We start from the raw sequence: 23,120 nt of genomic DNA on the forward strand, positions 1-23,120 counted from the left end.
CTGCTACAAACTGGATCCAGGCTGCTCTGATCTTTATCACCTATCATTCCCCCTTCCTGTTTCCCATCACATATACACACAGCTTTATTGCCTTTCCATTCTCCCCTCCCTCCTTCCAGCCTTTAATGGCAGGATGCCTATGAGACACCAAGCCACATCAGGCCGAGCGGAAAGCTGTGCAGTGGTCCATGCAGTTGCTAGTCTCGAGCACAGGATGAAATGGGCCATTTTGGTTAACACATCTACCATGATCAAAATAGATGGTGGCTATTCACTGATGAAATTCATATAGACAGTTCCCCACAGTCTCTGTGATATGGGCAAAGGCTGCAGCAGTCTGGGGGGAGCACCTGTGATACTTGCCTATACTGCACTGCCACATATCTGTGAATGTCATATTGCAGCCGCAGCTACCAAAAAGTTCAGAAAACTAGATGGAGTATCTAAAACACCCTGAAGTGGCCTGCAGCTGGACTATTGTGACACTGTTGCAAGATGAGACCCCGAAGGGAGCCGATGTGGTTTCAAAAGTAGAGCAAGTGCTCAGTGTATGACCAAGGAGGCATCTCCTGCACTTAAGCCTAACTCGCAATGACGTGCAGCAAGAAACTGTGCATCCCAGATCTGTGCTCTCAGACCCATGGGTTCTTCAGTAATGATGAATCTCTCCAGCGGGATTACAGTTCAGGCCCTAACTTGTCCTCTTTTGGGATATATTTTGGCTTTTGGGACAGTGCATTTGCGCATTGATTGCACCTGCTTGAAATGTATGTCACCATGAAGTCAAAGCGGGAAAAGGACAATGATCAGCAGACCTGTTGCTGGTTCAGAGATGGGCCATCTGCAGATGTTCCAGATTGCGGTGATTGGTCTGGATCTTGTTTTAATGCCAGATTCCCTCCAGATAATGCCACCAAGTTCAAAGTCTGCCTTCACTGCCAACAGTTCCTTGTCCCAGATGGTATAGTTCTTTTCTGCTGGAGACAATTTCTGACAATAGTAGGCACAAAGAAACAGAGTATCTGAGGGTACATAGGCCTGCAATAGGACAGCCCCTGTGGCAACATCTGATGTATCTGTCTCTATCACAAAAGGCCTCAGTGGATCAGGATGTTTCAGGATAGGGTCCGAGGTGAAGGTGGCTTTTACAGCATCAGAGGTATCCTTCGCCTTGCCCCAGTGGAATTTCACCCTTTCTAAAACACATTCAATATAGGTGCATGAACCGTGATAGTAGTTCATAAAGCACAGAAGCCATTGCACATTCTTCACCTGGCATAAGGCCTGCCACAACTGCAGCGCTTTAGGCTTTGCGGGGTTCATTGCTAAGCTGTTGGGGGAGATATGGTGGCTGAGGAATTCAATGGTTGTTTGTGTGAAGTGACATTTCAAAGTGCACCTCAAAACAAACAAGTGTCCCCAACAGGTACGCCTTCCCTAGCAACTGCTTAGATCACCTTTCTTCAGCTATTCCTTGTAAGGAGGGGCAGAGCTGTTTCCTCACAACAGCCTTACTGATCTTCTCTGTGCCTCTCTCCACTCTGCTCTCCTTGCCCACGGATTGGGTGGAGAGGGGATCTGTTCCTCGTCATAGGTGATCTAGAGCTTGTCATCTCTGCAGCTGCTCTTCTTCTGTACTCTATCCAGTCAGCTCTCCCCAGCCCCACCCCAACTGCCAGACAGCCCTGGCGCTGCCTCGTCCTCAGCCCTTGGACTCTGCATTCATTTGGAGAGGACTGTGTCTTCCCCATCATATGGTCCCAGTTCCAACATCTCCTCCTCCTAATCAGGATCTAATGAAGCCATGTCAATTGCTGTTTGTTGTTAATGATTCTTTGCTCATATGAGTTTTAGATTTTTAAATGTGTTTCTTATTTTAATGTTACGGGCTGTCCAGAATCATTTATTTGAGATGCGCTCCTATATAAAACTATGATATGTAACCACACATACATGCATAGACACACACAGATATATACATACCTTGGCATCATCCAAAGGAGGTAGGAAGTTGGTGAGAGTATTATCGCAGAGAATTTTCTGAGAAAAATTAGACAGTTTAAGTCAAATCAGATTAAGAACTAGCACGCACAAATACTAGATCTCTATTTATTAATGTGAATCAGCAGTTCAGTGCAGCTAGAACAAAACAATCCTATTTATTTAATTTAATGTTCCTTTCCCTTGGGTAGCCCTGTAAAAGCTCAAGCAGTACATTAAGTAGGATTCCAGATTTTTGGCTCTTGCAAGCAAAAAAGAATCTTTTTCAACTCCAAAAGATAACTTTAACTTTCAATGCAAGATAATAATGTTTTCTCATAATAGGAGGAAGATGATTTGTATATTGAAGCTGAGGTTCAGACATCTAATGTGGAAATTCCAGAAGGAAACAGATGGCGGTGGTCACGACTACATAAAGAAGTTGAGTTGCAAACTTCCATTATTTCAGTACCCATTGTAGAAGCAGAGTCATCATCTGAGGCTGATGCTCAGATCCAGACTTCATTTTCAAGCATACCTGCAGAAGCTAATGCTCATGCGCAGACTTCATTTGTCTCCCTTCGGAGCTCAAGCCCAGTTGATACTGATGCCCAAATCCAAACTTCATTTGCAGAACTAAGAAAACTCTGTGAGGCTGAAGCTCATGTGCGAAGATTGCTGCTTTCTTTACCAGAAGAAAAGAAAGTCCAGGTGCAAACATCTTTGTTGTCACTACATGGAGAAATGGAAGCTCAGGTGCAAACTTCGCTGATAGCATTAACTGAAGAAAAGGAGGCCCAAGTGCAAACATCGCTGTCATCTTTACCTGAAGAGAAGGAGGCCCAGATGCAAACATCGCTGCTGTCTTTACCTGAAGAAAAGGAGGCCCAAATGCAAACATCGCTGCTGTCTGTACCTGAAGAAAAGGAAATCCAGGTGCAAACATCACTGCTGTCATTACCAGAAAAAATGGAGGCTCAGCTACAAACATCATTATTGTCACTACCTGAAGAAAAGGAAGTTGAAGTGCAAACCTCGTTTACTTCCTTATCAGATAGGGAGCCTGCAGAATTTTTGACAGAGTGTATCCAGACCCAGCCTTTGTATCTAGAATTGTTAGAGAAGATTGCATCTTTGCCAATATTAGTTGAGGCTAAAGTGCAGACTTCACCTACTGATTTATGCATTCCTTCACAGACAGACATGCAAGTACAGACTTCATTTTCAGATTATACGTCAGAAAAGGAGGATGTACCCTCTATTGAGAATGAGCTCCGAAGTAAGTTGTCATTTCCCCAGTCATCACTGGAGAAACCAAGCAACTTACACTCTACATTTATTAATGCTGAAGTCCAGACTTCACCTGTGGAAGCACCTCCTGGGAATGATTGGCGTGCTGCTCGATTGAATGCTGAGGCCGAGGTTCAGACCTCGTTTACTTCAGTGATAGAGTCACCTGAAATACAGGAACAGCCATCAGAGCTTGAATTAGGAGGAGAAGAAGAAGAAGAAGAGCGGGGAGCTCCTTTGCTCATAGAAAAGAAATCTCTCCCATATCAATTGACCGAAACTTCTGCACAAACATCTGACACTTTGCTTAGACATTGGGACAAGTGGCATTTATTACACCCACAAGCTAGTGTACAGGTCCAAACCTCAACTGTTGAACTGTTAAAGAAACTTTCTTTACTATCACAGATTGAGACCATGGAACCACTTTCTCAAGCTGAATTTCTAAAGAAGATTTCTTCTTCACTATCGGTGGCTGAACCCGAGTTGCAACGGTCAAGTCATGAATTAATGCGGAAGGCTTCCTCTTGGTCAGATATAGAAACCCAAGGCAGAGTTTTCAGTGATGAGCATTTGGAGAAACGTCCCTTTTCAGCACAAGCGTTACCAACCTCAGAATATGAATCTGCAACACCATTTTCTTCCTCATCATTCAAAAAAGAAGCTCAAGTGCAAACGTCCGATTTAGAACTAATGAAAAAGCTCTCTTCTTTGTCACAGACCAAACTCCAGGAGCAGCTCTCTTCTTTGTCCCTGATTGAGGCTGAGGATGAAAACCAAGAGATAACAGAAGGAAAGGAGTACCTTATTACACCACAAATAATAGAAGCTCAGATCCGCAAATGGTATCATGAGCTTCCAGAAGTTCAAACATCAGCTTCTCAGACTCCTTTCCAAAGAGACCATCTTTGGTCTCCAGCAGTTGACAATGAGGTACAAACATCATATGTTGAAATACCAGTTGGAAATAGGTGGCGGGCATCGCGCCTGCAAGCTGAAACTGAAACTCAGACTTCAGGTCTTGAATTGACTACAGACGAAATAGAATCTCTTTCTCCAAAACAATTGAAACCTCAGAGACAACCCTCCTTGCTTGAAATATGGCAAGCAAGAGACTTAGCTAGTGCCCAGATGCATAGTTTAGTATCAGATTCACCCAAGACAGTGGAATTGCCTCCTCCATTAGTAGTTGATAGTGAGGCACAAACATCACTGTTTGACATATGGAAAGTAAAAGAACAAATGGATGCTCAAGTGCAAACTTCTGCAAGTGAATTATCAAAGCAAGGAATTACATCTCCTTCTGTAGAACGGGTAGACAATATGGCTCAAACCTCTTTTATTGATATATGGAAAGCCAAAGAATTGGTTAATGTGCAGCAGCAGACATCTGAAACTAGGTTAGAGGAGGCAAAAGTGGCACATTCTCAGGAGCTGAAAGCTGATTTTGGAATGCAGACATCTTTGGCAGATATATGGAGGAAAAAAGAACAACTGGATACCCAAGCACAAACTTCCTTTGTTGATATACTAGAGGGAAAGGAAGAACCCTCTCTTGTATCTCAGACTGGTGATGCTCAAGTGCAGACATCAGGTACTGATGTTCCTTCAGATTTGTATGCTGACTTTCAGCAGCAGACTTCACTTGAAGAGTCAGCCACACCATCACAAATGGATATCCTGCCAAAAGCCTCTCTACTTGACTTATGGAAGGCAAAAGAAGAGTCTCGTCTAGTGTCACAAATGGATGCTCAGATGCAGACTTCAGATATTGATATGCCTCAGGAGGATTTGTGGCATCCATCTCATAGGTATGCAGATTTTCAGCAACAGACTTCACTTGAACTAGAAGAGGCAAAAATTGAAGCACCACGAAGGGACACTGAAATACAAACCTCTCTTTTTGACATATGGAAAACAAAAGAACTGAATAATGCACAGCTGCAAACATCTTGGGTTGATTTGCCAGGTTCTACAGAAAATATTTCTTTCCCCTCTGAATCTGAGATCTCTGTTCACCCATCCCTGGTTGCAAAGGCAGAATCTCTTCCTCCAAGCCAAGTCACTGCCCAGGTGCAGACCTCCTCCCTCGATATATGGAAGACAAAAATCTAACAGACACTGAAATTCAAACTTCCCTATCCTATTTGACTCCAGCTACTGAGGTATTTCCTGTCTCACAACAGACTGAAAGCTCAAAGCAATCATCTACTCCTGAAATATTGAGGGTGACAGAGCCAATGGAAGACCAGATAAAAACCATTATGACTGACTTTCCAGATAGCGGTGCTCAAATCTTTCTGACTGATATGCATGCTCCAGAGGACCTTCCAAATGTCCAGAAACAATCTCCTGGGATCCCTCTTCTAAGCTCCCCATCATTCATAGATGAGTCATCTACCCAATCACATATGGATGCATCTCATGCTCTTTCACACACAGAGGTGTCTTCTCCTCTACTGCACATGGAGTTGCCTCTTGCTCCATCACACATGGAGGTATCTCCAGCTCCTGTACACAGAGAGGTTTCTCCTGCCCCTTTGAGTACTGAAGTGTCTCCTGCACCTTTGAGCATTGAAGAGTTTCCTACTGTGTCACACATAACTGAGTCTCCCTTTCTTCCATGCATAGCTGAGTCTCGGGTTCCATCACGAACTTCCAGTCCAAGGAGGCCATCAACTCCTGCATCAGGATTCACAAAAACTGAGACTTTCCGCCTAGAACACAGTAGGGCTCTGGTGCAAAAATCATTGCTCGAATTATGGACCATGAGAGAGGAAGCAGTGCTTCAAATGCAAAGTACCAATTTTGGCATGTCTTTTGAGGAAGATTTGAGATTATTTCCAAAGCTAGTAGAGGGTCCAATGAAATTTGCAGATGTTAAAATACAAGATAGGGAAAAATTAGATCAAATTTCCACAGTGGAAAGGAAGCCAAAAACTCCTCTATTTACTGAAGCTCAAGTTCAGACATCATATGTCGACATACCACGAGGAAAGAAATGGCGCTCGTCTCGCATATGTACAGAGGCACAGGTGCAAACCTCTTCACATGAAATCCGGAAAGACAGGATTCCAGCTATACGTGATCATGCAGTAGCCAAAAGGTAAGGAAAGGGAGACTGTTCTACTACAACTTTATGCCATATATTACATTTTTAAAAACCCTTTTCTAGGACTAACAGATAAATAGATGAACAGAAGTCATAGTGTTTCTTGATTAAATGTTTTGAGACTGCAGATAAAAGATTTAATTTAAGGGCTCCCCTATAAAAATTACTCTCAATGCACACCAAGCTAAAAAAAAGATTTTAGATATACTTTCTTCTGACATCTTTGTTTTGAAAGATGCAGTCTGTTATTAACAGCAGCTGCTTGACTAATGCAGTCTGTTATTAACAGCAGCTGCTTGCAATTACTGCAGGTTCAAATCCCACCAGGCCCAAGGTTGACTCAGCCTTCCATCCTTTATATTTTACCTTTATAGGTAAAATGAGGACCCAGATTGTTGGGGGCAATAAGTTGACTTTGTATATAATATACAAATGGATGAAGACTATTGCTTGACATAGTGTAAAACCACCCTGAGTCTTCGGAGAAGGGCGGGATATAAATGCAAAAAAAAAAAAAGATGCAGAAGAATATATAGGAAAGTAGGGGTCCTTACATTTTTAATGGCATTAGCTTCCCCCCCCCCCCCATTCAGTCAACAACTATTCTTGGAGACTGCCTGGATAAGCCTCTGCAATATTTTTGGCAAGGTTTTTCAGAAGTGGTTTGCCATTGCTTTCTTCCTAAGAAGAGTGGTTAGAATGCAGTAAAAGGTAACGGTGAAGGTTCCCTTTGTACATACGTGCTAGTTGTTGCTGACTCTAGGGGGTGGTGCTCATCTCCATTTCAAAGCCGAAGAGCCAGCGCTGTCCAAAGATGTCTCTGTGGTCATGTGGCTGGCATGACTTGAGCTTGAAAGGTTGGCAGCTCAGCGGTTTGAATCCCTAGTGCTGCCGTGTAACGGGATGAGCTCCTGTTACTTGTTCCAGCTTCTGCCAACCTAGTAGAATGCAGTACTGCAGGTTATTTCTTGCTCACCAGCTGCCAGCAGTTTGGTAGTTTGAGTCTCACCCGCTCAAGGTTGACTCAACCTTCCATCCTTCCGAGGTCGGTAAAATGAGGAGCCAGATTGTTGGGGGCGATAGGCTGACTCTATAAACTGCTTAGGAAAGGTTATAAAGCAATGAGAAGCGGTATATAAGTCTAAGTGCTATTGCTATTAAGACTGAGAGAGAGTGACTGACCCAAGGTCACCCAGCTAGCTCCATGTGCCTAAGGTGATACTAGAGCAGGGGTAGTCAACCTTTTTATACCTACCACCCACTTTTGTATCTCTGCCCTTAACTGAGTAATGAGGTTTTTAAATACAGGTATAATACTCTATTTTACTACCCAGTTGCAAACTTCTGAATATTGTTAATCACTGTTTTTTTTTGGTTTTTTTTAAATTTACATTTATATCCCGCCCTTTTCCGAAGACTCAGGGCGGCTTACAGTGTATAAGGCAATAGTCTCATTCTATTTGTATATTTACAAAGTCAACTTATTGCCCCCCCAACAATCTGGGTCCTGTTAGCTGTTAAGTAGATTGTACAATCCCTGATTCCCTTTTCTGCAGTCTTAAATTATGCAACTCAGAATCATATTTAGATGTTGATTAATGCTATATGTTGATGTAACAAAAAAGCACTGTGAAAAATTCCTGTGAGGTTGTTTTCCCGATTCATATGTTAGAGCTGATCCAACATTTCATAGTTATAGTCACTAGATCAGAATTATGGATAATTTGGAATAATTTGGAATTTAATTCATGTCTTCCTGGCCTCAGTTTAGTATTCATTAAATCTATGGGCTATTTAATATGTCTGCTGAATTGCTCTTGAAAATTTCAGTTTGTTTTGTCCAGCAAAGTCTTTATAGGTAAACAAAAGTAGATTTGAACTAAGTGTGGATTTTGATCTATTGTGAAATCCTAAAAATGCTAAGAAAGCATATTCTAGTTTTAATTACTGATATGTTTTTTAAAGCTAAAGCAATAAAGTAATATTTATACCCAACTAAATATTTTATTTATTTATTTATTAAATTTTTATACCGCCCTTCTCCCAAGGGACTCAGGGCGGTGTACAGCCAAAAGATAAAAAACATAAAAAATATACAATTAAAACAACAATTTAAAACCGAGCATATTAGAAAAATGGCCAACATTAAAAATTTAAAATTTAAAATTTGAACCCTAAAATAATAGAACCCCAGTTATCATTCAAAAAGAAGCTCAAGTGCAAACGTCCGATTTAGAACTAATGAAAAAGCTCTCTTCTTTGTCACAGACCAAACTCCAGGAGCAGCTCTCTTCTTTGTCCCTGATTGAGGCTGAGGATGAAAACCAAGAGATAACAGAAGGAAAGGAGTACCTTATTACACCACAAATAATTGAAGCTCAGATCCATAAATGGTATCATGAGCTTCCAGAAGTTCAAACATCAGCTTCTCAGACTCCTTTCCAAAGAGACCATCTTTGGTCTCCAGCAGTTGACAATGAGGTACAAACATCATATGTTGAAATACCAGTTGGAAATAGGTGGCGGGCATCGCGCCTGCAAGCTGAAACTGAAACTCAGACTTCAGGTCTTGAATTGACTACAGACGAAATAGAATCTCTTTCTCCAAAACAATTGAAACCTCAGAGACAACCCTCCTTGCTTGAAATATGGCAAGCAAGAGACTTAGCTAGTGCCCAGATGCATAGTTTAGTATCAGATTCACCCAAGACAGTGGAATTGCCTCCTCCATTAGTAGTTGATAGTGAGGCACAAACATCACTGTTTGACATATGGAAAGTAAAAGAACAAATGGATGCTCAAGTGCAAACTTCTGCAAGTGAATTATCAAAGCAAGGAATTACATCTCCTTCTGTAGAACGGGTAGACAATATGGCTCAAACCTCTTTTATTGATATATGGAAAGCCAAAGAATTGGTTAATGTGCAGCAGCAGACATCTGAAACTAGGTTAGAGGAGGCAAAAGTGGCACATTCTCAGGAGCTGAAAGCTGATTTTGGAATGCAGACATCTTTGGCAGATATATGGAGGAAAAAAGAACAACTGGATACCCAAGCACAAACTTCCTTTGTTGATATACTAGAGGGAAAGGAAGAACCCTCTTGTATCTCAGACTGGTGATGCTCAAGTGCAGACATCAGGTACTGATGTTCCTTCAGATTTGTATGCTGACTTTCAGCAGCAGACTTCACTTGAAGAGTCAGCCACACCATCACAAATGGATATCCTGCCAAAAGCCTCTCTACTTGACTTATGGAAGGCAAAAGAAGAGTCTCGTCTAGTGTCACAAATGGATGCTCAGATGCAGACTTCAGATATTGATATGCCTCAGGAGGATTTGTGGCATCCATCTCATAGGTATGCAGATTTTCAGCAACAGACTTCACTTGAACTAGAAGAGGCAAAAATTGAAGCACCACGAAGGGACACTGAAATACAAACCTCTCTTTTTGACATATGGAAAACAAAAGAACTGAATAATGCACAGCTGCAAACATCTTGGGTTGATTTGCCAGGTTCTACAGAAAATATTTCTTTCCCCTCTGAATCTGAGATCTCTGTTCACCCATCCCTGGTTGCAAAGGCAGAATCTCTTCCTCCAAGCCAAGTCACTGCCCAGGTGCAGACCTCCTCCCTCGATATATGGAAGACAAAAAATCTAACAGACACTGAAATTCAAACTTCCCTATCCTATTTGACTCCAGCTACTGAGGTATTTCCTGTCTCACAACAGACTGAAAGCTCAAAGCAATCATCTACTCCTGAAATATTGAGGGTGACAGAGCCAATGGAAGACCAGATAAAAACCATTATGACTGACTTTCCAGATAGCGGTGCTCAAATCTTTCTGACTGATATGCATGCTCCAGAGGACCTTCCAAATGTCCAGAAACAATCTCCTGGGATCCCTCTTCTAAGCTCCCCATCATTCATAGATGAGTCATCTACCCGATCACATATGGATGCATCTCATGCTCTTTCACACACAGAGGTGTCTTCTCCTCTACTGCACATGGAGTTGCCTCTTGCTCCATCACACATGGAGGTATCTCCAGCTCCTGTACACAGAGGTTTCTCCTGCCCCTTTGAGTACTGAAGTGTCTCCTGCACCTTTGAGCATTGAAGAGTTTCCTACTGTGTCACACATAACTGAGTCTCCCTTTCTTCCATGCATAGCTGAGTCTCGGGTTCCATCACGAACTTCCAGTCCAAGGAGGCCATCAACTCCTGCATCAGGATTCACAAAAACTGAGACTTTCCGCCTAGAACACAGTAGGGCTCTGGTGCAAAAATCATTGCTCGAATTATGGACCATGAGAGAGGAAGCAGTGCTTCAAATGCAAAGTACCAATTTTGGCATGTCTTTTGAGGAAGATTTGAGATTATTTCCAAAGCTAGTAGAGGGTCCAGTGAAATTTGCAGATGTTAAAATACAAGATAGGGAAAAATTAGATCAAATTTCCACAGTGGAAAGGAAGCCAAAAACTCCTCTATTTACTGAAGCTCAAGTTCAGACATCATATGTCGACATACCACGAGGAAAGAAATGGCGCTCGTCTCGCATATGTACAGAGGCACAGGTGCAAACCTCTTCACATGAAATCCGGAAAGACAGGATTCCAGCTATACGTGATCATGCAGTAGCCAAAAGGTAAGGAAAGGGAGACTGTTCTACTACAACTTTATGCCATATATTACATTTTTAAAAACCTTTTTCTAGGACTAACAGATAAATAGATGAACAGAAGCCATAGTGTTTCTTGATTAAATGTTTTGAGACTGCAGATAAAAGATTTAATTTAAGGGCTCCCCTATAAAAATTACTCTCAATGCACACCAAGCTAAAAAAAAAGATTTTAGATATACTTTCTTCTGACATCTTTGTTTTGAAAGATGCAGTCTGTTATTAACAGCAGCTGCTTGACTAATGCAGTCTGTTATTAACAGCAGCTGCTTGCAATTACTGCAGGTTCAAATCCCACCAGGCCCAAGGTTGACTCAGCCTTCCATCCTTTATATTTTACCTTTATAGGTAAAATGAGGACCCAGATTGTTGGGGGCAATAAGTTGACTTTGTATATAATATACAAATGGATGAAGACTATTGCTTGACATAGTGTAAAACCACCCTGAGTCTTCGGAGAAGGGCGGGATATAAATGAAAAAAAAAAAAGATGCAGAAGAATATATAGGAAAGTAGGGGTCCTTACATTTTTAATGGCATTAGCTTCCCCCCCCCCACATTCAGTCAACAACTATTCTTGGAGACTGCCTGGATAAGCCTCTGCAATATTTTTGGCAAGGTTTTTCAGAAGTGGTTTGCCATTGCTTTCTTCCTAAGAAGAGCCGCAGTGGTTAGAATGCAGTAAAAGGTAACGGTGAAGGTTCCCTTTGTACATACATGCTAGTTGTTGCTGACTCTAGGGGGCGGTGCTCATCTCCATTTCAAAGCCGAAGAGCCAGCGCTGTCCAAAGATGTCTCTGTGGTCATGTGGCTGGCATGACTTGAGCTTGTCGATCGAAAGGTTGGCAGCTCAGCGGTTTGAATCCCTAGTGCTGCCGTGTAACGGGGTGAGCTCCTGTTACTTGTTCCAGCTTCTGCCAACCTAGTAGAATGCAGTACTGCAGGCTATTTCTTGTTCACCAGCTGCCAGCAGTTTGGTAGTTTGAGTCTCACCCGCTCAAGGTTGACTCAACCTTCCATCCTTCCGAGGTCGGTAAAATGAGGAGCCAGATTGTTGGGGGCGATAGGCTGACTCTATAAACTGCTTAGGAAAGGTTATAAAGCAATGAGAAGCGGTATATAAGTCTAAGTGCTATTGCTATTAAGACTGAGAGAGAGTGACTGACCCAAGGTCACCCAGCTAGCTCCATGTGCCTAAGGTGATACTAGAGCAGGGGTAGTCAACCTTTTTATACCTACCACCCACTTTTGTATCTCTGCCCTTAACTGAGTAATGAGGTTTTTAAATACAGGTATAATACTCTATTTTACTACCCAGTTGCAAACTTCTGAATATTGTTAATCACTGTTTTTTTTTGTTTTTTTTTAAATTTACATTTATATCCCGCCCTTTTCCGAAGACTCAGGGCGGCTTACAGTGTATAAGGCAATAGTCTCATTCTATTTGTATATTTACAAAGTCAACTTATTGCCCCCCCAACAATCTGGGTCCTGTTAGCTGTTAAGTAGATTGTACAATCCCTGATTCCCTTTTCTGCAGTCTTAAATTATGCAACTCAGAATCATATTTAGATGTTGATTAATGCTATATGTTGATGTAACAAAAAAGCACTGTGAAAAATTCCTGTGAGGTTGTTTTCCCGATTCATATGTTAGAGCTGATCCAACATTTCATAGTTATAGTCACTAGATCAGAATTATGGATAATTTGGAATAATTTGGAATTTAATTCATGTCTTCCTGGCCTCAGTTTAGTATTCATTAAATCTATGGGCTATTTAATATGTCTGCTGAATTGCTCTTGAAAATTTCAGTTTGTTTTGTCCAGCAAAGTCTTTATAGGTAAACAAAAGTAGATTTGAACTAAGTGTGGATTTTGATATCTGTTGTGAAATCCTAAAAATGCTAAGAAAGCATATTCTAGTTTTAATTACTGATATGTTTTTTAAAGCTAAAGCAATAAAGTAATATTTATACCCAACTAAATATTTTATTTATTTATTTATTAAATTTTTATACCGCCCTTCTCCCAAGGGACTCAGGGCGGTGTACAGCCAAAAGATAAAAAACATAAAAAATATACAATTAAAACAACAATTTAAAACCGAGCATATTAGAAAAAATGGCCAACATTAAAAAATTTAGAATTTAAAATTTCGAACCCTAAAATAATAGAACCCCAGTTAAAAATTTAAAAATATTAAGCCAGTCCCGCTTGAATAAATAAGTGCGTTTTCAGCTCACGGCGAAAGGTCCGAAGATCAGGCACTTGACGTAATCCAGGGGGAAGTTCGTTCCAGAGTGTAGGAGCTCCCACAGAGAAGGCCCTGCCCCTGGGGGCCGCCAGCCGACATTGTTTGGCGGACGGCACCCTGAGAAGACCCTCTCTGTGTGAGCGTACGGGTCGGTGGGAGGCATGAGGTAACAGCAGGCGGTCCCGTAAGTACCCGGGCCCTAAGCCATGGAGCGCTTTGAAGGTGGTGACCAAGATCTTAAAGCGCACCCGAAAGACCACAGGAAGCCAGTGCAAGCCGCGCAGGATTGGTGTTACATGGGAGCAACGAGATGCTCCCACTATTACCCACGCAGCTGCATTCTGGACTAGCTGCAGCCTCCGGATGCACTTCAAGGGCAGCCCCATGTAGAGAGCATTGCAATAATCCAAACGGGAAGTGACAAGAGCGTGAGTGACCATGCATAAGGCATCCCGGCGAAAAACCAAGCGCATTTGGTGAAAAGCCTCCTGGAGACGGCCGCCAAATGATCGCCAAACGACAGCCGCCCATCCAGGAGGACACCAAGTTGCGCACCCTTTCCATTGGGGCCAATTAACTGCTCGACAGCCAGCTGCAGCTGCAGCTGGCTGTACCGGGTGCCGGCATCCACAGCCACTCCTTGGAGGGATTGAGCTGAGTCTGTTTCTCCCCATCCAGACCCGTACAGCTTCCAGACACCGGGACAGCACTGACAGCTTCGTTGGGGTGGTCCGGGTGGAAAAGTACAGCTGCGTATCATCAGCGACAGATGGTAACTCACCCCAAAACCACTGATGACCTCACCCAACGGTTTTCATGTAGATGTTGAACAGGAGAGGCGAGAATCGACTTCGCGGCACCCCACAAGTGAGGCGCCTCGGGCCCATCTCTGCCCCCTGTCAACACCGTCTGCGACCGTCGGAGAGATAGGAGGAGAACCACCGATAAACGGTGCCTCCCACTCCCAAACCCCAACCGGTGCAGCAAGATACCATGGTCGATGGTATCAAAAGCCGCTGAGAGATCTAATAGGACCAGGGCAGAGGAACAACCCCTCATCCCTGGCCCTCCAGAGGTCATCCACCAACGCGACCAAAGCTGTCTCTGTACTATCACCGGCCGGAAACCGGACTGAACGGGTCTAGATAGACAGCTTCATCCAGGTACTGGGAAGCTGCCATGCAACCACATCTCTACAACCTTCGCCAAAGCGAAGGTTGGAGACTGGACGATAATTCCCAAAATAGCTGGATCCAGGAAGGCTTCTTGAGGAGGGTCTCACCACCGCCTCTTTCAAGGCGGCGGAAAAACCCTTCCACCAAAGAAGCATTTATAATTCCCTGAGCCAGCCTCGTGTCACCTCCTGAGTAGCCAGTACTAACCAGGAGGGACACGGGTCCAGTAAACATGTGGTTGCAACCTCCCAGCAACCTGTCCACGCCCCTCGAGAGCCACAGAATCAAACTCATCCCAAATAACCTCAACAAGACGAGGCTCTGTCATCCCGCTTGGATCATCGCAATTTTGGTCCAGACTATCCCGAGCTGAACGATTTTATCGTATAGATAACCGTTAAACTCCTCGGCACGTCCCTGTATTAAAAATTTAAATAATAAATAAATATGCAATATGGAAGCCATCCATTCAGATGAGGAAACATAACAGACTGGATATGGTTCTATGGCTCTTTAGGCCATTAAACTCAATCTACCCTGTGTTTATTTTTATTTATTAAATTTATACCGCCCTTCTCCCAAGGGACTCAGGGCGGTGTACAGCCAAAAGATAAAAAACATAAAAAATATACAATTAAAACAACAATTTAAAACCGAGCATATTAGAAAAAATGGCCAACATTAAAAAATTTAGAATTTAAAATTTCGAACCCTAAAATAATAGAACCCCAGTTAAAAATTTAAAAATATTAAGCCAGTCCTGCTTGAATAAATAAGTGCGTTTTCAGCTCACGGCGAAAGGTCCGAAGATCAGGCACTTGACGTAATCCAGGGGGAAGTTCGTTCCAGAGTGTAGGAGCTCCCACAGAGAAGGCCCTGCCCCTGGGGGCCGCCAGCCGACATTGTTTGAGAAGACCCTCTCTGTGTGAGCGTACAGGTCGGTGGGAGGCATGAGGTAACAGCAGGCGGTCCCGTAAGTACCCGGGCCCTAAGCCATGCAGCGCTTTGAAGGTGGTGACCAAGATCTTAAAGTGCACCTGAAAGACCACAGGAAGCCAGTGCAAGCCGCGCAGGATTGGTGTTACATGGGAGCAACGAGATGCTCCCACTATTACCCGCGCAGCTGCATTCTGGACTAGCTGCAGCCTCCGGATGCACTTCAAGGGCAGCCCCATGTAGAGAGCATTGCAATAATCCAAACGGGAAGTGACAAGAGCATGAGTGACCATGCATAAGGCATCCCTGTCAAGGAAGGGGCGCAACTGGCGAACCAAGCGTACTTGGTGAAAAGCCCTCCTGGAGACGGCCGCCAAATAATCGTCAAACGACAGCCGCCCATCCAGGAGGACGCCCAAGTTGCACACCCTTTCCATTGGGGCCAATAACTCGCCCCCGACGTACCGGGGTGCCGGCATCCACAGCCACTCCATCTTGGATGGATTGAGCTTGAGTCTGTTTCTCCCCATCCAGACCCGTACAGCTTCCAGACACCGGGACAGCACTTCGACAGCTTCGTTGGGGTGGTCCGGGGTGGAAAAGTACAGCTGCGTATCATCAGCGTACAGATGGTAACTCACCCCAAAACCACTGATGACCTCACCCAACGGCTTCATGTAGATGTTGAACAGGAGAGGCGAGAGAATCGACCCCTGCGGCACCCCACAAGTGAGGCGCCTTGCGGTCGATCTCTGCCCCCCTGTCAACACCGTCTGCGACCGGTCGGAGAGATAGGAGGAGAACCACCGATAAACAGTGCCTCCCATTCCCAAACCCCCCAACCGGTGCAGCAAGATACCATGGTCGATGGTATCAAAAGCCACTGAGAGATCTAATAGGACCAGGGCAGAGGAACAACCCCTATCCCTGGCCCTCCAGAGGTCATCCACCAACGCGACCAAAGCTGTCTCTGTACTATCACCGGGCCGGAAACCAGACTGGAACGGGTCTAGATAGACAGCTTCATCCAGGTACTGGGGAAGCTGCCATGCAACTACACTCTCTACAACCTTCGCCACAAAGCGAAGGTTGGAGACTGGACGGTAATTCCCCAAAATAGCTGGATGCAGGGAAGGCTTCTTGAGGAGCAGTCTCACCACCGCCTCTTTCAAGGCGGCGGGAAAAACCCCTTCCACCAAAGAAGCATTTATAATTCCCTGGAGCCAGCCTCATGTCACCTCCTGAGTAGCCAGTACTAACCAGGAGGGACACGGGTCCAGTAAACATGTGGTTGCATGTAACCTCCCCAGCAAGCTGTCCACGTCCTCGAGAGCCACAGAATCAAACTCATCCCAAATAACCTCAACAAGACGAGGCTCCGTCATCCCGCTTGGATCATCGCAATTTTGGTCCAGACTATCCCGGAGCTGAACGATTTTATCGTATAGATAACCGTTAAACTCCTCGGCACGTCCCTGTATTAAAAATTTAATAAATAATAAATAAATATGCAATATGGAAGCCATCCATTCAGATGAGGAAACATAACAGACTGGATATGGTTCTATGGCTCTTTAGGCCATTAAACTCAATCTACCCTGTGTTTATTTTTATTTATTAAATTTATACACCACCCTTCTCACCTAAATGACTCTGAATAGTTTACAACATTAGTAAGACAAGTTAATTATAGCACAAATAGCAAAAGTAATATAAGTAACAGTCAAGCATTGGGGAAATCAGGAGATTCAGGCAGTTCAAATGAGAATAAAGATTTATTGCAAGCTTAAGCTATCTATAAGAATCTGACCAACTAACGGTTAAGGGAAATGAGCAGAAGAAAGGCATTCAAGGTGGACTGGATTTAGATCTATTGCAGGGGCGGAGGGACTCAGGATTTATGGCCATCTCCTACAATAACATTACAATAGTGTTATTTGTGTTACTATTTGATACTCATTTCAGAGGGATCCAAGAACAATAATGTAATCTGTACTCAGACTAATAATTTATTCTTGGAATTCCAAGCAGTATGATAAATCAGATGCTTATATTATACATAGCAAAGTTTTGTTCAGAAACAGGTGTGCTGAGTGTGGTATTGTTTCAAAACAGAGAAAAGGTGTTTGATTGGAGATGTGTAATGAACATAGATTCATTCTAATCCAATTTTAGATTTAGATTTTAGATTTACTAAGAAGTGTTTTTCATTCATTCATGAAGGGGACTAAACCATTTCTTTTTTTTCCCCATTTCTGGAACTGCAGAGTACCTAAAGGACCAAGGCGAGCAGCACCACTGTCTGTGCACTTACACATAAAGATGGCTGCAAAGCGTTGACCTAACAGTGAAAAAAAATAGTGAATACTTGAATTTAAAGAAATAAAGATTACAAAATACCACAAACATAAGCAGTGATTTTGTCTGTAGGCAAGGTGCAAGCTTACATTTTTGTGATGCATGTGAAAAAGCATGGATGTTTGCTTTTTTAAAATTTCATATTTGGTGATCTATATGTGAAACAAAGCTGCCAGGAGAAAAATGAAGTAGCATAGCAATCTCTGATTCCCTGCTGACTGCTTTACGGCACACTTTATACAGGAGACAGTGCAGGGTTGTCATTTGATGTTACTGAGGACAAAGGTAGAACAGTTTGCAATTGGTTGACTTTGTCTGAAAAGAAAGTCAGTTACGTTTTCATTCTTTAAGTTTATCTGGATATTATTCCCATCACTTTGATGAATTATGTAGGTACACTAGCTCATCTCAAATAGTGGGTCATTGATTTAGAATTATAAACAGACTTTCCACTCTACCCAGAAACACTTTTTTGAGCCACTGTGCACATTTTCTCCAACCAGCTAAGATACCTGTTGCATCCCAAAATTAAGGGCCTTATCCTTAGCCATATTCAATGCCAACAGTCATTACTGAAGGAAGATGCCAACAAATTCCAGAGACTGGGTCCATGTGATGAAGGAATAATAAGATCGATAGAACAGATTATTCTATATCACCATCTCTATTCATGTCTTAACATTACAATGCAGATACGACACACATTACAACAATACAACAATACGGTTACTGGTCTATGACCAAATAAAGAATAATTTCATATGAATGCTGTAAATGCTTCAATTTGCTGGATCCTGTATTTCTTTTTTTTATATTTCCTGATAATTCTACTATGGTAGTTAATATATGTTTCAAAATAGAGATGGAATATTGCATCAAATACTCAATACATCTTAATTAAATAGTAATTTTTGCCATTTACATATAATTCAACATGTGTTGTGGCCAAAAATAAAAGCGTAGTGAAAGGGACGAAGTAAATTGAAATGCCTGGCATACTTACTTTAGATAAGCACACATCTAGAAAAAAGTTAGAATCTTCTTTCATTGAGTTTAAAAGAGATTAATTAAATCACGAATAACTCAAACCACAATACAGAGTTTATGCTTTTTTAGTGCTTAATTTTTATTTTGAAAGTGGGGGGGGGAGATCATTTTTTGTGCTCTAGTTCCTACAGTGTTGATTCATCTGTAGCTCAATGAAGTTTTTTTTGTCAAATTCCTCTACCCATAAGTATTTCCCACTGCATGTCTATTTAATTCACTTAAGGGAAAATTTTCCCCAGAAAACAAATGTTGGGTTTCTTGGGGGTCTCCAGGGTGAGGTGGAAAAAATTACAGTTTATTTATTTAATTTTAAATTGTTTGCCACCCATCTTGCTGCAAGGATGATATGTGAATGCTGTAACTTAATATATTTGTATCAAATGTTGGGCATGAGTTTATGACCATGTTATCAATGCATGAATACCTTGGTAGAAGAAGTGACTTAATAAATCAATTTGTGCCATGCATACAGTTTTATACAATGAATATAAAATTCCCACATGGATACCTTTGGTATTTGTTCCCATTTATGGTCATCAAAAATATGTGAGATTTATTTTGTTCATCTAATAGAGTTGAAAATCAAATCGTGTTAATCCAATCCACTTTAAGAATGTAATTGCAGTCACTGAATCAATGAAGCATAGCATAATCTTTATACTCTGATGAATATTCTTTTGCCCAATTCTCACATTTCTCATTTTCCACTTAAGACCTCTATTCATAACAAATCTTACTTAAGTCTCTTTTTGTCTTTGCACTGTGAAGAAAAGCTATCAGAGAGAAAAGAAGCTAGGAGGAAAATGAAGAATAGGTAAATCTAAAAGTTCTTATTTTGAAAAGGGTTCTTACTGATTGTTAATATGGTTGTATGGTTTCAATTAAAGTAAAAACTATCTGCTTTTTAAAATATTGTACCAGTATTTTAAAAAAAAGTAATTCTGCCCCTAGTAGAATGATTGTATATATCTTGTGTATGTGTAGTTCATAACAAATATTCATATCCTGGCTTTTTGTCTTTGTCTGCTGGATTTGTGAATTTGGAACTTCAGTTGAAGGAATACAACTATAGATGGATTGATGCAGGTCATGGAAAATATCTCTGGAACTTCGGCCTTTCAGGAGGTGAAATTCACTAATATCTTAGCTAGGTCCCAAAGGTTAAGAATTACTTTATAACCTAAACTAACCTGAAATGTTTTTGTCTAATCCAGATAATGTCTAATGACTAATCAAAAGCCACCTCATTCCAAAGGTCTAGCATGGCAAAAAAAATTTCAGGAATGAGGATTTTGATAGACATCAAATGCATAAGTGTGTTATTTATATATCTATATTTATAGTCTTGCTTATTTGTCTTCTTAATATAACTGAAGGCTCCTGTTTCTATAGCAAGAAGCAAATATGTAGACGGGATTGAATTTATTCTGTTTTTTCTTATGGTGCAAATTTGGGACATTCAGTTTGTCAAACTGGGATTTTTTATCCAGTTATTGTATGAACTCTGGTGTGCATTTCTCCAAATGGGCATTTTTATTTGTAATTTACATTTTGTCTAACATAATTCATAATTTTATATTCCATTTTCAAAAATTTAAATATTTTTGTATAGATTTTTCCTAAATCAGATTTTGGTAAAATGCTAGTTTGGTGAATTTTGGATATGACTGCTAATTAAATTTCAGTTTCCATTAAGTAATAATTAGATAGATTTGCATTTCTATTTCCAAATGTATCAAACACTTTTTTTTCACCATCCCTAAATCTTTCTACAGTTTTTTTTTAGGAGTAAGCAATCCTGAGGAATTCCCACCCCTTTCCTATTTTTCATAATAAGCAAGTAATTCACATAGCTCTGTGCTTTCCTAGGTAAGGTTATACTCATTAAATGCATGAGAATGCTTTTCCACTGGCAATGCTTGAGGCAGGAATGTCCCCATCCATAATTTCTGCGATTCACAGGTTTGTACAGCTTCAACATGTTTGCTTTAGTAGACAGTCTTGAATTTCTCATGTTCATAAATATTTAACTTCTTTCACATTTCAAACTAAAGCCAAAGACGCTATTAAACATATTTCTTTTCAGACAATATTTCTTTAATATCTGCTGTTACTTTATAAAACAAAAAGATGTTTTTGAAAAAAATCCTTTACTTCTTCAAAAATTCATAAAAATTCTTATTAGGTTTCGGTTAGAGAATCATGATTCTTCTGATGAATCTGGGATTTGTTTGCCATTTATTACAACACACAAAATCAACCCCCTTTCCCCCCGCTGTTGCTGCCAGTCCATAGAGGCAGAAAGGTTGTGGACTGTTAATTAATAATACTATTAAATGAGGTAGTCGTGGGTGAAAATGATAGCTTCCATCTTAAATCCAACTTCCACTGATTTTTATCTTCTGATTAACCATTTTCTTCTATTGGTTTCTTATTTCTTCTGTTTGTCTGTTTACATTTTTAGAAATGTGAAACTACCTCATTGTCCCTCACTGAATTTAGTAGTCCTAAAATTCAGGAAGTTTGCAATCCAAAAAGCAATGGCCTTAGAGAGCCATTGCTTAAAAACATTCTCCACACACAGTGTATATGGGATTTTTAACATCATTTCTTTATTTGATGTTTCCTGTATCCATATGCTATTTAACTTATTAGAATTTTACCATTTCTCTTGCACGTAATTATTGATCTAGTCCAGTAGTGGGTTTCAAAAATTTTTACTACTGGTTTTATGGGTGTGGCTTGGTGGGCGTGACAGGGGAAGGATACTGTAAAATCTCCATTCTCTCCCCATTCCAGGGGAAGGTTACTGCAAAATCCCCATTTCCTCCCAATCAGCTGGGATTTGGGAGGCAGAGAATAGGTAGGGGCGGGGCCAGTCGGAATTTTTACTACCAGTTTATTTATTTATTTATTTATTTTGTCACAACATCATACAAAAAGATTATATAGTATATAACCATATAAACATATATAGGAAGAAGAAAAGAAAAACAATAGGACAGGAACGGTAGGCACGTTTGTGCGCTTATGCACGCCCCTTATGGTCCTCTTAGGAATGGGGTGAGGTCAATAGTAGAAAATTTTTGGTTAAAGCTTTTAGGATTATGGGAAGAGACCACAGAGTCAGGTAAAGTATTCCAAGCACTGATGATTCTGTTGCAGAAGTCATATTTTCTGCAATCTAGATTAAAGCGGTTTACATTAAGTTTAAATCTATTGGTTGCCCTTGTATTATTGCAATTAAAGCTGAAGTAGTCTTTGACAGGAAGGACATTACAATAGATGATTCTGTGAGTTAAACTTAGGTCTTGTCAAGGCGCCGGAGTTCCAAGTTTTCTAAGCCTAGGATTTCAAGTCTGGTGGGATAAGGTATTTTGTTGTTTTCAGAGGAATGGAGAACTCTTCTTGTAAAATATTTCTGGACACGCTCAATTGTATTGATGTCAGAGATGTGGTGAGGGTTCCAAACAGGTGAGCTGTATTCTAGAATTGGTCTAGCAAATGTTTTATATGCTCTGGTTAGTAGTGTGGTGTTTTGGAAAAGAAGCTACAAAATTAGGTTTACAACTCTTAGAGCTTTTTTGCTATGTAGTTGCAGTGGGCTTTGGCACTTAGATCATTTGACATGAAAACTCCAAGGTCTTTAACGGGATGGGGTCATCTGTAAGGTAATGTCCATCTAGTATGTACTTAGTTTTGGGTTCTTTTTCCTATATGTAAGACTGAGCATTTGCTGGTTGAAATTTGAGCTGCCAATTTTTAGACCAAGCGGTTAGATGGTCAAGGTCGTTTTGAATGATAGAAGTGTTGTCTGTGGTGTTAAATAGTTTGACATCGTCAGCAAAGAGAACACAATTACTTGAGATATGGTCACAAAGATCATTAATGTATAGTATAAAGAGTGTTGGTCCAAGGACGCTGCCTTGAGGAACGCCACTCTTGACAGGAACAGGATTTGATAAAGCATTGCCAATTTTGACCACTTGTTGTCTGTTAGACAGAAAAGCAGATATCCATTTGTGGAGGGGTCCTGAGATGCCATAGGATGTTAGTTTAAGGAGAAGTTTATCGTGTACTACTGAGTCAAAAGCTTTGCAGAAGTCTATGTAGATTGCATCTATTGATTTGCCTTGATCTAGATTTGAAGTCCATGTTTTTGCAGTGGAGAAGTTGTAAGTTGCATGATAGCTTTTCGTGAAACCAAATTGTTTGTTGGAGAGTAGGTTGTTAGTTTCTAAGTGTGAGGTAATGGATTGGTTGATGATAGATTCCATGACTTT

At 41.2% G+C, this 23,120-nt stretch overlaps 1 protein-coding gene across 2 annotated transcripts in view; it reads left to right on the top strand.

Annotated features, from left to right (window-relative positions):
- Positions 1 to 23,120, top strand: part of LOC131198482 (UDP-glucuronosyltransferase 2A1-like) — a 76,232-nt gene that overhangs the window by 15,556 nt on the left and 37,556 nt on the right. Inside the window, exons 4-5 of one of the 2 annotated variants that reach the window (XM_058183180.1) lie at positions 19,580 to 19,651; positions 19,890 to 20,799. The exons of the other annotated variant lie outside the window; for it this stretch is intronic. The gene's annotated coding sequence lies outside the window, so the exon portion shown is untranslated. The remainder of the gene's footprint in view (positions 1 to 19,579; positions 19,652 to 19,889; positions 20,800 to 23,120) is intronic. 2 annotated transcript variants of the gene reach the window in all.

Source organism: Ahaetulla prasina, chromosome 4 (genome assembly GCF_028640845.1).
Source record: "Ahaetulla prasina isolate Xishuangbanna chromosome 4, ASM2864084v1, whole genome shotgun sequence".
In the NCBI taxonomy this organism is placed as follows: domain Eukaryota; kingdom Metazoa; phylum Chordata; class Lepidosauria; order Squamata; family Colubridae; genus Ahaetulla; species Ahaetulla prasina.